Here is a 15,369-nt window from a genome sequence, read left to right as displayed (position 1 = left end):
AAATGGACTATAGACTGCTGTAATGCAATAGAACTAAAAACTGTGAAAAAATTTAACGTTTTCTGTATTTGCTGCAGGTTTCTGTAACTTGCTGAAGAGTGCTCGAACACCCCTAATGTAATCAACTTCACTAGCTTAAAATGTAATCCTATAGGTAGGTATCATGAGTTCAATATTTTCAAGGTGAATCTCAAATCGGAGGTGACAAGTTCAAACTTGTAGGTATATTTTTTGCAAGTTGAATATTCCATATTTTTGAAAATTTCTATGTATACGTGTACTTGGAAATTTTTGTTAACAATTTTTTCCGTGTAGTCACTTTTATTTATTTAGAGCAAGATCCAAATACTTTAAAGTATAGGTACGAATAGATATGTACTTATTTATGTATTTTGAAGAAATCTCTGTAGGTATAGGCATACGCAGCTTTCTAAATGTAGCATTTACTCAATACTCTGCAGGGTTTTCTGAATATTATTATCTGTAGGTATGTCTAATGAACAAGCAATTTTCACAGACCTCAGTGAAGAACGCGGATACCTACTTTGGATGTAGTAGGTAATCATGGAAAAGAAATGGTCAACAGATTTTGCTTGGGGCAATTTTAATTTATAACTAGCCAACCCGTTAATCGCGCATACTGCGCGATTCTTCAAAACCTCAATGAACATTTTAAAAATTCATTAGCTAATATGTAGAATGATCACAATTTTTTCACTGTTAGTTATTGGAAAATTCAAAAAAATGAGCTTCACTTTTTCAAAAAGAATTGCAAAAAGGTATAATTTTTTTGACAATTATCGTCAAAAAGCCTTGTTTTTTTCCTATTAAGGGGATATTCTCAATACATAGTAGTATGTATGTAGTATAACCAAAATGCCTTATTTTACATTGGTCTTATGGGACAAAGTTTAATGTTATAATTTAGAGCCGCGGATGCATGGAACATTGGAATGGGCTCAAATTTGAAATACATGTTTTTCAAGACATTTTGAACAATCTTGTGCATGCATTTGTCAATACGTTGAATAGTTTTTCAATAATACAGTTTTAAGAAACGTTGATTTTTTTCTCAAAAAGTCCAACATTTCATTAAATCGTATTTTTTCAAAAAGTACACAACGTATCGACAAATGCATGCACAGGATTGTTCAAAATGTTTTGAAAAACGTATTATACCCAATTTGAAGCTATTCCATGCACAAATGGCTCTGAATTATGTGTTTGAAGTTTGGCAGGTGGACAGATATACTACCATGTATTGAGAATATCCTCTTAAGTACAGATCAAAATTTTGCTTTTAATGAAATTATGTAAAAAATCTGCGGCCTACCTTTTTTCCAAAAATTGTTCAAAAATCTACCTGTTTTGCCAGAAACTGTTAATACCTACTAAAAAGTTCTACTTTTTTCGCAATGTATATAATAATTATTGAAAAGTTTTGAAAGGGTCTTTCTTTGTTTATATCTTATTCTCAAAAAGTTCCGCTCTTGGCTAACATTGTAATTCTTGATGAGGCTTTTTTAAAAATTAACAGAAAAAAATATTGTTTTAACGCAAAAAATTCCAATATGTACTTAATTTCAACTTTTATCACCAAAAGTCCAAAATTTACCCCAAAGTGTCGGCGTCGCTTTCTCCCCAAATGTATTCTAAAAACTCATCAAAAATCAAAATAATGTCCAGTTTTTCAATAAAAGTTGCGAAAAAGTATTATCACTCTTTCCAACAATTGCCGAAAAGTCCTGGTTTCATTTCTTAAAAAGTCTAAAAAAATGAAAACTTTTTGGCAACGTTGCAAACTCTTACCAAAAATATCAAAAAAAAACTTGATTTTTACCCTATAGTTTTACCTAATAAAAGCAACAAAAATAATTGCAAAAAATGTAAACTACATAATTTTTTTGTCGATAACTACCAAACTTGCTACTTTTTGCTAAAATTCAGAGTTTCTTTTTTTTTTTACCAAATCAACAATCTTGTTTCTTTTAAATTTACAAAAATGTTTTGTTTTTTAGTTTTGAAAAAATCATTTTTTATCAGAAATTACCAAAAATTTCAGTAGTTTTTTTCTGTTTGCTAAGATTATCAAAGTCTCGACTCAAATGACTCAATCTGCTGCACCCTCTGCATAAATTGGTGAAAACTTTCAATCTTGCATATATGTATATGACTTGATCTGGTCAAATATCTCATGTCAAGAAATTTTGAGGTTTCGCTCAACTTTTACCATCAACTTTTGAAAATTTCTGAAAAAAAGCTAAGCGAAAGCTCAAAACTTCTTGACATGTGGTATTTGACCTAAAATAACAACCTCTCAGTAAAAAGGCTTTGAAGTGTAGATGTGCAAGCTTATGTTGAAAGTACAAAAAATTGTGTAGTAAGCTGTAAAAACATTTGATGGGCAGACAAAAATACTTATGTTGTACCCTGAAAGATCTAAGTTGAGAACAATTTTTAACAGAAAAAAACTCTCAAAAGTTTATGGTAAAAGTTCAGTGAAAGCTTTAAAGTTCATGACATGAGGTAATGTTGACGATGCACCCTGAATGTTTTTTTATTATAAAATCAACTTTTTGTCGCAACTTCGTTTCACATTTCAAAATTTAGTAAATGGTTTTCAAGCTTTTTTTAGCTCATGGTGAAAATTGTTGAACTTTCAACATAAACCTGCATATCTATGTACTATTCAAAACCTTTCTATCAAGCGGCTGTTTATCAAAATCGGTTCAGCTGTTGCAGAGATCTTGCTGTGAAAAAAACTGACTCATAATGAACTTTTAAACTTTCACTGAACTTTTGCCGACAATTTTTAAAAGCTTTTTACAGTCTAGAATGGTTTTTTCACTGTGCTCTTTCAAGGTACAATCTGTATATTTTTGTTACACATCAAATACGATCAAATACTGCATGACCACAACTTTCAACTTTTGAAAGTTTTTTTTTGTCATAAGTTTTTTTTCCGCGGAGACTTTTTGAGGTACAATCTAGGTACTTTTGTGTACCCACCAAATATGGCATAATCAATATAAGCTTTTTTGAGCTTATAGTGTAACTGTTTGAACTTTCAACATAAACCTGCACATCTACACTTCAAAGCCTTTCTCGATATGTGATTTATCAAAATTGGTTCAGCAGTTGCTAAGATCTCACAGACAAAAGAATCAGGTCATAATTCAAAACTTTCAAGCATTCACTTAGCTTTGACCTGGAACATTTTGAAACTTTTTTTCTTCAAGATTTGTCTTTTTGTAATGCTCTTTCAAAGTATATAATATAGTACGTACTTCTTTATATAGTACGTTGAAGGCTTTGAGTATAGAGTTAACATCTATTATTGAGCTTTTTTGAGCTTAAGGCGCAACTTTTTTGTGAACTTTTTTCTTAAACATGTGACTTCTTTTAATGCTCTTTCAAGGTTTAATATACGTACTACTGTGTATTCATTGAATGTACTACTGTAAATATTATGACGATCTATACCTCTCAGTAGTATGGCAAAAGCTATTAACTATAAGATCATAGACTTACCCCGGCAAGGATCACAATATCACGAGTGTGAGAGATTCAATGATACGCGAAGACACGTGTGTAACAAGATGTATTACAAGAAAACACAAATAATATAAAACAATATCAAAAATGTCTTTACATAAGACTTACGTTATACACGTACACAATTTCCACTTAATCACTAAATTAATATAAAACTTCTAAAACTATATTATACTTTATCATGCCAATTATGGCTATTATACATTCACCACGATTATATACCCGAACACGACCGTACGCTTCGCACTCAAAATATATAACATCGGCCGCAGCGCCGCTCCTTGGGCTTGTAGCCCCTAATCGTGACGCTCGTCAGTGTTACCAATTACTATTAAGCCCTACAATTCCCTTACAGGTCTGGCATATCTCCCCTCTATCATATGCCCCTTCGTGGCTTTACTCAACGAGTAGAACCAGTCGGGGAAAGCACGGATAAAGATAGAGAAGATATTTCGGAACTGTAAGGCTGGTCCCTGTGGGAACAGTGTCTGCCCCCCGTGGTGTTCCACTGTGGGAATAATCGAGGCAGAGTAAGACATTTTAGCCCCTCGTACCTAGTCAGCAACACTCCCACAATGCTTCACTTCGCTACATCGTACCATCCACTGCCGAATCCGAAGATACGTACAATCAATAAGTACAACATACACGAAGCTCAGACATCGGGTATGTATTGCGTAACTACGTACGAAAAATCCAAAAGTAATCTAAATAAAGACTTTTCCCTAATCTAACAATTTTTTCAAACTCCCGATCAAAATCACCTACGAGACTTCACACTGAACAAGACGCGAGCGAGCTGCGAACCGAACGCCTGGTTACTGTGAACCAATGAGTACGCGTGCTTGTGGCTACCTGTAGTAGCATGTCTCGTACATAATCGGGTAAACAATATATAAAATAAAAAGAATGCAAAATTTACAAATAGAAAAATAAACATAAAAGTTGGACAATCTTTCGATATCACATCGATCACTAAAAATAAACACAAAATTCAAACTTATAAAATAATCAGTCCAACGAAAAATAAAAATGAAAAATAAACAAAAATGCAGCCTGTGGCCGAAAACAACATGCTAATCTCTACGAACAACAAATGAATCGGTACAAAACATCAAGCAGAAAAATACAACGTAATCAGATATTCATCGAACCACATTATAACGTCGAGTGTTAAAGTTGATAATCGAGAAATTACGACGACGACAATGGAAAATGATCAGATCGGCGGAATTTTGCCTCGCCTGGTATCGATGCGCCAGTCATAAGACACTCTGGCCGAATAGCCGCTGATTTTTCGCTGATACTCGTTCGCTTTCACTGTTGAACACAAAGAAGATTAATAAGTAGATTAAATTATACCCTGTGGGTAAAATTATTCAAATTTTTCGAAAATGTCAAAATTGGAATTCACTGTGAAATTTGGTTATAAGTAGTCAGACTCGTGATTGAAATATTTACGTTATTCCACTCGATTTGAAAAATTTAAAATTAAAACAAGATCGAAACTACGAAAAATGAAATAGACTTCGAGTGGGTTATTTTAGAAAATTTTATACTGGTGATTTTAGCCCTAGGTTCAAACCTTTTTTGAATTTTTCAGTACCTACTTTTTTCAGATAGGTACCTACAATTTTGGAATTGAAACTGTGTTTCAAAATGGCCAAAATGATTTTTCTTTTTTTGTGAGTCGTTTGCTTGTAACAATTTTTCAAATGTTCACCAGTTTTAGAAAATAGAATTGATTTTAAAAACTTACGATTGTAATTGAGTTAGTTTTTCGCATTCTCGGCGACGTCGTTTGTAATGGTGACTTTTGAGCTATCATTACTACTGCTATCGTCGGTGGTAGCTGCGCCTTGTTGGCGCTGAGGAAGCGGTGTGCTATTTGCAAAATTTGCTGCATGTAGCAAACGTGAATTGTCAATCGCCTGCGGTGTACCTGGCGTCAACGGTGGGCATGAAGTAGATCCAATTTGAGACGTATTTTCTGACGTTTGAAATTCCATTTGCTCTTGCTGTTGCAAGTTTTGAGTCGAAGTATTCGGAATTGATCCGTCAGTATTATTTAATGTATTATTTTCGTGAGTTTCAATTGTTTCCGGTGCCTTGATGATCGGTGGTAACAATTGCTGCTGATTTGCAGGTACGTTCATCTGTGATGAATCTCCTACATTCGCGTATTGCGCATTTGTTTGCACTAAATCGTCGTATGCTTTATTAAACAAATTCGTGGAAACATTCATTAACACTGCTCCTCCTGGTACAGGTACCGAACGCTGTACAGTTTGATTTTTAGCTGGGCTAACGTGTTCGTCTGTTTCCATATCAATTTGTTCTTGTTGAACTTTGGATCCTGGCGGCGTTACATCTTCGAATGTATTTTGATACGTAGTGTATCCTTCATCTCCGGTTCCAGGTCCTCTTTCGTATGATTCTGAGTGATGCGAAGCTGTGTCGCTGTATCGATCGTAATAGTCATTACCTTCGTCTTCATCCTCCTCTTCTTGCTGACGTTCTTTCGCATCTTTTGGTACCATGATAAGTTCGTTGCGTAGTGCAATCACATAGTCTTCGAAAATGTTAATGTTAAAATATGGACCATGTCCATCCATGTTAGGTCGGACTGAGCCGAAATAATTCTCTGGAGCGAGAACTTCGATAATACCATTGAAAGTACGTGACCAGGAATCTGTGAAGACCTTGGTGTAATTTCTTACAAGTTGTGGGTTTTGTTCTGGGAACACTACCATCGGCATAATGTATAATTCTCTTACGTTGTATTTACGTATTAGTCGTAGGAATGTTGTAAAGTGAGCTCGGAATACTTCCGCTGTCATGCAGTTTATCATATTCCAGGTACCAATTGATACCATGATACGAGGCGGTAGCATTTTGAGCAATGTCAAATACGTGATTAGATCGACTATGTCGAGATTACGTCTGTACATATTTGGGTTTAAAGCATTTAACGCTTCTTCTCGTAGTCGTAGGATATATTGAGTCATTCCGAAAATGTACCCATCACCCATCATTAAAATATCTTGAGCGGCTATCGCCGTATTCGTGCCACCTTGACGATTAAATATACCGAGTAGGGTATATCTAACCGGATAGAACGTTAGTGGGAAAAATGGCTTAAAAATTGTCGATTTGATGCCGTATCGTCTGAAAAATCTGTTGTGACCGCGAGCGCTTTGCTCCATCGGTCCTCTTCGTTCTTGTCGATTACGCTCCTGTGGCGTATTTGTTCTAAAAATACTGCGATTTTGAGGTGGTTCGGCTGCCGGCGGCGCATTTTCCGGTGGATTTAGCAATGCACCTTGGTCATCGTATTGTGGCTGTTGCGCCAATACAGGTACTCCTAGCGGTACAGGTTGTGGTCTCATCGCCGCTAAATCGTCGTTCGGTTGCGGTTGCTGTTGCCGAGTACGAAATAATGATGCTCGGCTCATTCGAGGTCCAGTTGATTGATTTGGTGGCGGAGGCGGTGGCATTTGTTGCCAAGATGAGTAAGTTTGAGTCGGGGGTGGACCGCGAATCGCTGGATTCGGTGTGAAATTTGGCGCTGGGCGCCCAGTCGAACCCGATGGTTGATTTTGCGTCGAGTTTAGAGGTGGACGGTACTCATGGTTCGGCCTCGCGATATCCTCGAAAGTGTTTTGCGGTTTGGCAGCTGCCGCTGCATATGATGCTGTAGATGCTGCTGACGTCAAAGCACCAGCGTTTACATTTGAAATGCTGGCTGCGCCAGATGCTGGAATTGAACTTCCGGTTGGTGGAACTACGTTCTGAGCAGCAATATTCGCTGATTTATTCGATCCTGTAGATCGTGATTGAGAGCGGTCGGTCTTGTCCTTTGTTAGGGCAAATTGGTACATTTTCTCGCTTTTTGCGAGTGCAGTTTTCAATCTTTCGATTTCTTGATTCGAACGCGTAAGTTGGCTCTCGAGAGTGACGTTGGTTTGTTTTTCAACGTTGTGCAGGTCTTCCCAATATTGGGCTTCGCATTGCACGGTGGAATCGGCGAGTGTACGTAAATCGATCGCCTGGAGCGAAGGTTGCAACACTTTGATTTGGCTGTTGTATAGACGCGTAGAGCATCGATTGTGTGGGCAAATTACCATCATCGATCCGTTTGCCCGAGCTTCTACGAACATATCGTCGACACAATCGCTGTGAAAGCAGTGACTGCAGTCACTTACGGACAGCACGGCGCACAGTGGGCCACAGACCCCCCAAAAACGGCGATAATTCGGATTCAACCCTCATCGATGTGCAATACGTCGAATAATATGTTTTTGAGGTCGTAGAATTCGAATCTGCACTTATTTTTTTGTAGGGGTGGGGGGTGAGGCGTGGGGAGCGGGAAAATTTCAAATGTTGCTTATATTATCGTGTAATATATCGATTAATATGTTTTCGAGGTCGTAGAGTTCGAATCTGGAGTTATTTTTTTGGTGGGGTGGGAGGTGAGGCGCGGGGAGGGGGAATTTCAAGTTTTGCTTATATTATTCTGTGATATATCGATTGATATGTTTTCGAGGTCGTAGAATTCGAATCTGCACTTATTTTTTCCGTGGGGGTGGGAGGTGAGGCGTGGGGAAGTGAAAAATTCCAAATTTACTTTTTGGTGTTTTCTTATACCAATGATTTTTAAAGTTTACAGTTTTTTACACAAAATCAGAACACATTTTGGAACAAAACCCATATAATCGCGCAATATCGTGTGTTCTCTTCTGCATAGTGATGTGTATTTGGGAGTAGTGTATACTATGTTTTAGCAATTTTTTGCCCGAAATTGCCCCATTACTTTGCAGGTTCATTTTTCTATTAAAAATACATCAATTTTCTTCACAATTGCGGATATATCGCAATTTTAAGATCGAAACATGATATAATCGATTCAATTTTGATTGAAATACATTATTTGAGATACAAAATGATTTTTTCAAATCAACGATATAAACAACCTCAAAAACATGACAAACGGCATATTAAGCGATAATATGAGCAAAATTTGGAATTTTTCACCTCTCCACGCCTCACCTTTAATCCCTACCAAAAAAGTAACTCCATATTCCAACTCTACGACCTCGAAAACATATTGATCGATATATTACACAATAATATAAGCAAAATTTGAAATTTTCCCGCTCCCCACGCCTCACCTCCCAGCCCTACGAAAAAAATAAGTGCAGATTCGAATTCTACGACCTCGAAAACATATCAATCGATATATCACACAATAATATAAGCAAAATTTGAAATTCCCCCTCCCCACGCCTCACCCCCCACCCCTACAAAAAAAAATAAGCGCAGATTCGAATTCTACGACCTCGAAAACATATTACTCGACGTATTGCACATCGATGAGGGTTGAATCCGAATTATCGCCGTTTTTGGGGGGTCTGTGGCCCACTGTGCGGCGGCTGAAACTTGAAGGTTTCCGGACGGCGACGGGTGGTAGATTACCTTTTTGCATTTTTCGCAAGTTAGAGCCGGATACGCTGACATCTGAAATAGCCAAAAAACAAAAGAAAAAAAAAATTTGCGATAAGAACGGCACTTCAACACGATACGATCGGTTTTTGAAAAATTTCATGCAATTTAAAAGCAAAGTAATCGTATTAAGACTAAAGCTTACCTTTTTTGTCGTTATCTGTACCTTGAGTACTCGAAGTTGGATCGTCTGGTCCAGGTTTGGCCTCTTTCACGATTTTTCGCGATACCTTGATCCAATCACCAGGCTTAGTGGCAAGCCCGAACCGTTGTGTGTGATAGGCACAGAATTCGCGGTCCTGAGTGGCTAGTACGTCAGAATCCGGTACGTTAGGATCTTTCGATACTTTCCACTGTGGGTCTATGTCCGCGAGTCGCTTTTCAATAGGTGGAAATTCGTAAACTTTCTCACCTTCCGACATTCGCACTCGCGATTGATTTGAGAGCTTTCGAGCTCAAAAGTAAAAAATTAATCGCACTTCACCAAAAAAAATCGGTTCGTGACTTGAATCGCACGATACACTACCGACGACCACGTGATCATGAAAAAATGAAAAATTCTACGGAAAATTACCCGAAAATGTTTGAATTTTCACATTCACGATTGTTATTTGCAATAATTCGCACAAATTAAACGCTTTGAAAATAAATTTCCCATACAAATACCCGAAAAAAGGCACAGGCGTAAAAATTCGATGCGACGCACACAAGAGAACGAATACTAATGGCTCGATTTGTACGGCGTGTCGCTCGATGCAGCCGGTTGTGTTGGCTTATCTTTGTACCCCACCACCCGTTCTCTCTACGTTCGTAGCGTTCGGTTGGCGAAAATGGCGCCGGTCAGGCGGCTGGTTGCAAGCCGTTCGTGTAAGTGATGTCGTTGTAGTTGTAACTACGTTTGATTTCTTGGAATTTTTGCTTTTCAATCGAAAACTTGTCAAACTGTGCTTGTTGAACACATTTTTGCGTAAATTTTAATAGAATGAAGCAATTTTTTCAAATTCTGCTTCGATAGATGTCTTCGTAATTAATCTGTGATCATTTTAGTATAAGAATATTTTTCTAATGTTGTCTAGTTTTAATTATTTTTTGTTGTTTTTATGTGAAAAATCTAGTCAAAAAATCGGCTGATATAATCAGCTCGAGTGCATATGTGTTTTGTTGGCTATGTTGCCAAGTGTGGTATTCGTCGTGATCGACAAGTTCTTAGAAAAATCCTGTCTGTTTTTGCTAGTTTGTTAAAATGTGAAAATTTTGACTTTGAACTCGAATACGAATGCTTGTAGCAAATTTAGTACATGAATTTGGGTTTCAAAATGTGTTTCAAAATTTTTCATTTCGAATTTAAGTATCGCTATGCGATAATTGTAGCTTAGTAGGTAGTACTTACCTCTGGGTACCTAATACTTACGTATCTGGAACTTGTAGTTTTGAGGCGAATTTCAAATTCGGTTTTATTCTAGTCAAATTACGTTACCTTTAGTTACCATATTTCTAAGTTCTTTACCTAATAAGTAGCCAAGTCTATTTTTGTGTCAAGAATTTTTTATTGGGAAATAAATTCACAACTTAAAGTCTAGTTATTATAAATTTATTACTACATAAGCTAAGCCTGCGGCTGATTTTTTTTTTTTTTATATAGAGTTGTCGCTTATGCATTGAGTTTATATCTCAAAATTCGGGATTCGCTTACTTACTCAGATCCATTCAAATCCAAAATTTAGGAAAATTTCTCGGATGGTCGTGATAGGAGCTCGTAGTCTTCGGCGTACTTGTCCGTCGATTTTTACCGTAATCGGAATTGAGTCCTCATTTTGATCATCATTGTATTCGATCGTGATGGAATATCCTCCACTTCTGGAAATTTCTGTTTCATGGAAGATGCGAAGGTTTTTGGTCCATCGTAAAAACATTGGAATCGGTATGGATTCTATGGCAGAATCATCGTTGTTTGAGAAACTGATTCGAATTGTGCCTTCTTGGCGGCGTCTGAGCACTCGTAATGTAAATTGTTGGGCTGGATTTGCCATTTTGTCGTATTTTTCACGTAATCGGAAAATTTTACGTCACACTAATTAGTACGTATAGCTTACTAGCCAAATTTTACCAATAGTTCGAATTACTCGCGATCGCACTTTGTCACTTTGGTTACTTAAAGTTTACGTTTCGTTTTTTCACGAAAAATCTAGTCAAAATTGAAATGCTTTCCGTCTGTATAAAGCTGATAGATAAGATTTTTCCCTTTTTCCCTTGAGGGAATTTACAGGGAAAAATTAACTTTGCGAATTATTATCCGATTTGAAAAATTCCAACTGTGTTAGTCAAGTTTTGAATTCAAGAATAAATGAAAATTGTCTAGAAAATTTTTTATTCTCAATTATGTTAGGTAGGTATGGTACCTATTTAGTCGAAAATTTACCGATTTCTTCGTAATAAATTACGTTGAATCATCTTTTTGTAATTGTTCGAACTTTTTCTTAGCTTTTTCCATTAGAATTCGTTTTTCTCGTCTATCTGCCATATCTTGGCGTAATTTTTCGTGATTTTCCTTCTTTTTTAAATTTTCGAGTTGTTCCTGAATTTTAAAGTATCTTTTCATAGATGCATCGCCAACTATTTTCTGTACGCACATGTTTAGGCGTGGTTTCATCTTCTTTGACAATTTTGTATAATTTTCGATAAACTTTTGCTTAATTTTGTTTTTTTCAGCTTCATTAGCTTTATCGTAGACCTCTGTTGGGTCAAAGTCAAGATCTCTTTTAATCATATTTTCTATTTCCTTCTGTGAAGGTCGTTTTAATATTGTAATTTTCTTTAGGTCAGCATCTTTTTTACTGCGTTTCTTATTGTTATTATTTGATGAATCTGAGTCAGAACTGCTGTCCGAAGATGCGTCATAAACTTTCTCTTGTTCGATGATTGATTGAATTTCGTCGTCGTCATCTGTGAGTGACATTATAATCGATTGACCATCGTCGCTACTCCAGTCAATTTCAGATTCGTCAGATGAGATTTCCGTCTCATTTTTTAGTAGTTCGCTTGGGTCTGGTGCGAAATAGTTGATGTATTCTCCATCTGTGTAATCAACCGCGTTAATCGCGTCTACATCAATGACGTCACGTAAAGCTTTGAGCTTTTTAGGCTTTGTAGGGCCCATTCTCTGCCTGTAGGCAGCCATACGTTCTGATCGACTCAGGTGAATTCCACTTGTGGAGGGTAGGGGGAGCTGTGCCCCTGTAGTTTGTGTGTTCGTAGGTAATTTCACTTCCTTTTTTGTTGGGGTTTTTACCTCTGTGTTTTTCGCTTCGTCGTCTGCCTTAGATGGCTTGTTTGTAAAGTTGGCTGCGAGTTTTACTCGCTTTTTGGGTTTGGTTTCAGCTTTCTTTTTCTCTAAGTCTGATTTCTCTTGCTTTCGCTTTTTGTATTGTTTTTTACGAAGTCTACGGGCTTTTTGTGCCCCAGTTGATTCGTCTGTTGTATCTTTGTCTTGAGTGCTTTCTTTTTCCTCATTTTGTGTTTGCTTAGGTTGAAGCTGTGCTTCAAGTTTCTTTTTATTTCGTAATTGTAATCGTTGCTCTCTGGCAACATCTATGAGTTTTTTGATGACCATTTTCGATCCTTCATGTAATGTTTTTTTATCAGCATCTGTGGCCAATGGTATACCTTGAATCCTTTCCAGCATGTCTTCTTCCGAATCAGTGGTTGATTTTTTATCGTCATCTTTATGTTTATTTAAGAAATCTTTAATCTTCGTGATCATGTCTCTTTGGTCTATGTATGAGTGCAACTTATCATCGCTTTGCATTCTATCGATTTCCTTTTGAGTGAGGAATAATGTGAGTTGCCTTATGTTGGCTACTCTATTAATGTTTGAGTCGTCTGTGGGCTCCATTAGGTAGGAATTTATTCCTGTTCGTTTTATAATTAGGTAGGGACCCACTTTTTTAGGATAGAATTTTTCTCCAGTACTTTTATCTTTACTGGATTGTTTGTGGTTCGTTAGTAGAACCATGTCTCCTTTTTGCAGGATTGTAGGATCAGGATGCTCCTTGTTGTATTTGTATTCCTCTTCAATACGTTGTAGTCTACGCCTTTCGCGTATGTAGTTCTCAATAATTTGAGAAGGTGTCATCGAGTCAACTTTGGACTTCATATGGTCGACAGTATATACTGCTTTCTTAGCTAATTGATCTGCGATCACATTAGTGTACTCTATTTTGCGAGCATATACGTGTATAAATTGTACACTTGTGAATTTTTTCACTAAATTCAAAATTTTTTCGAATAGAGTTTTATGGTGTACTGGCTTTTTGCGTGAGTTTAGCCAATTATTTTGTTGCCATCTTTTGACGGTATAGTTTAATGCCTTTATCGCATAATTTGAATCCGAAAAGCATTTCACTTTTTTGAAGTGATTTCTTAGCATTGTTTCTAGTGCTACTATTATTGCCTTTAATTCAGCGTAATTGTTTGATAGGCTAAATTCACCATCTAGTTCTAATTTCTGTGAAATATTTTTAGTGCAATCTGGTGAAAAACAAATACCTATGCCTGCTACGGCATCTTCGTCTCCATTTTTGGAGCAAGCTCCATCAGCTGTTACTCTGGCGTAACCATCTGGATCTGAAAATACGTCCTCTTCAGGGATTGAAGCGTACGAAATAAACCATCGAAATTGCGTAATTACCAAAAATAGTAATTTTTGGTTAATAATTTCGAGATATCTGTTGAAGTATAGAAATATAGACTAATCTATACCACTTTGCCTGTTCTGGATATCTTTTTAAGCACTGGGTTGTGATGAATTAATAGCTTGTGAATTATAAGGTGATATCTCTTGCGATCTGTTAACTAGCTCATAGAATCTTCAGGGTCGTGATAGATCGCAGACAGATTTAAGATATTGTTGGTACGACATAAAAATAATTAAATGGAGTTGGGCGTGTTTTTATAAGATGAATTACTATAAGATGTCTTGAGTCGGCCGAAATCAGTGATAATTGCTGGAAAATAGGTCGAAAATAAAGATTTTCGACTTTTATACTTACGTTTTATACCATTATAAGGTGAAAATACTTCGACGATTCGATGTTCAAAATAATCATTTTGAACATTTAAATCATTTACTCGGCTTATACACTCGAACTAATTACGATTGGAATAAATCGAGAACACACAAATAACTTCGTAACACACGATTTAATTGGTTTGAAACGCATCGCAATACCAATTCTTTCTCACCATTTAAGGGAGGTTAATTGAAGGTTATTTGACTACTTTGTGGAAAAATAGATTTTGGAAAACTTAGGTCTATAACACGGGAAACTTATCAGAATAAGCCTAGGACTGGTTTTTGGATTACTTAGGTCAATAACACGAGGATGCTTAGGTCAATAAAACTTAGGTCAATAAACTTAGGAAAATAACACGAGGATACTTAGGTCAATAAGGAAATAATAAGGATAAGGAAACTAATAAGACGAACTCCACAATAAATATACGAAGGTGATCTGAGTACATAAAGAAAACACCAACGACCCCCGAGGGAACACTCACGAATGGAATTTGGTTTACAATTCCTAATTGGACTGGTCCATTATAAGCTGCGTTACTATAAGATGAGAGGTCGAATACATCAACTTGATCTGGAAATTTTACTAAGTTTAGAAAACTGAAGCTTAGTAAAATATTTCGGCGTCGAAAAGAACCGGAACGGAACTGCCTGCTATGTTGGGAGCTAGTCCCAAGCATAGCTCTGGAAACGACAGCATATAAAACAACACAGGATCCAATATTACCGACTGCTACTTGCCCATGAGTGTAGGTGCCTCTCCCCGGGGTCAATAACGAATCGGGAGTCGAATTACAGGAAAAGGAATGTACTAAGACTAGACTAAGCCAAATGAGAAACTGCAACAAGACTGACTTTTTAGAGTTTTTCAGGCCGCTTGTTAACATAAAATGTGTATTTTTAAGGAAAAGAGTAGGAGTAAGTTGTGCGCGCGCCGAATGTTGTGATTGGCTAAAGCGCTACCCCCAGAAATGGATAGGAAGTCGATTGAATGACGCAATATTCACGTACGATTGCATCATATACGGAAATCTTATGTAATATTTCCGAGAATTGCGTCATCTTTTTAAAGGTAGGTAAATCGACTAAGCAGGTAGGCAGGGAGGTCAACGGGGTCAATGTACATTAAATGGTCATTAAAATCGCGTAATATTTCGATGTCTCAGGGATCCGCAAAATATTTCTTTGTGTATGGAGGGAGAAAAATAACAATGTTTTTTCTCCCAAGTATAAGTTGACAG

Source organism: Planococcus citri, chromosome 5, assembly GCF_950023065.1.
Source record: "Planococcus citri chromosome 5, ihPlaCitr1.1, whole genome shotgun sequence".
In the NCBI taxonomy this organism is placed as follows: domain Eukaryota; kingdom Metazoa; phylum Arthropoda; class Insecta; order Hemiptera; family Pseudococcidae; genus Planococcus; species Planococcus citri.
Note: the sequence above shows the minus strand (reverse complement) of the source record.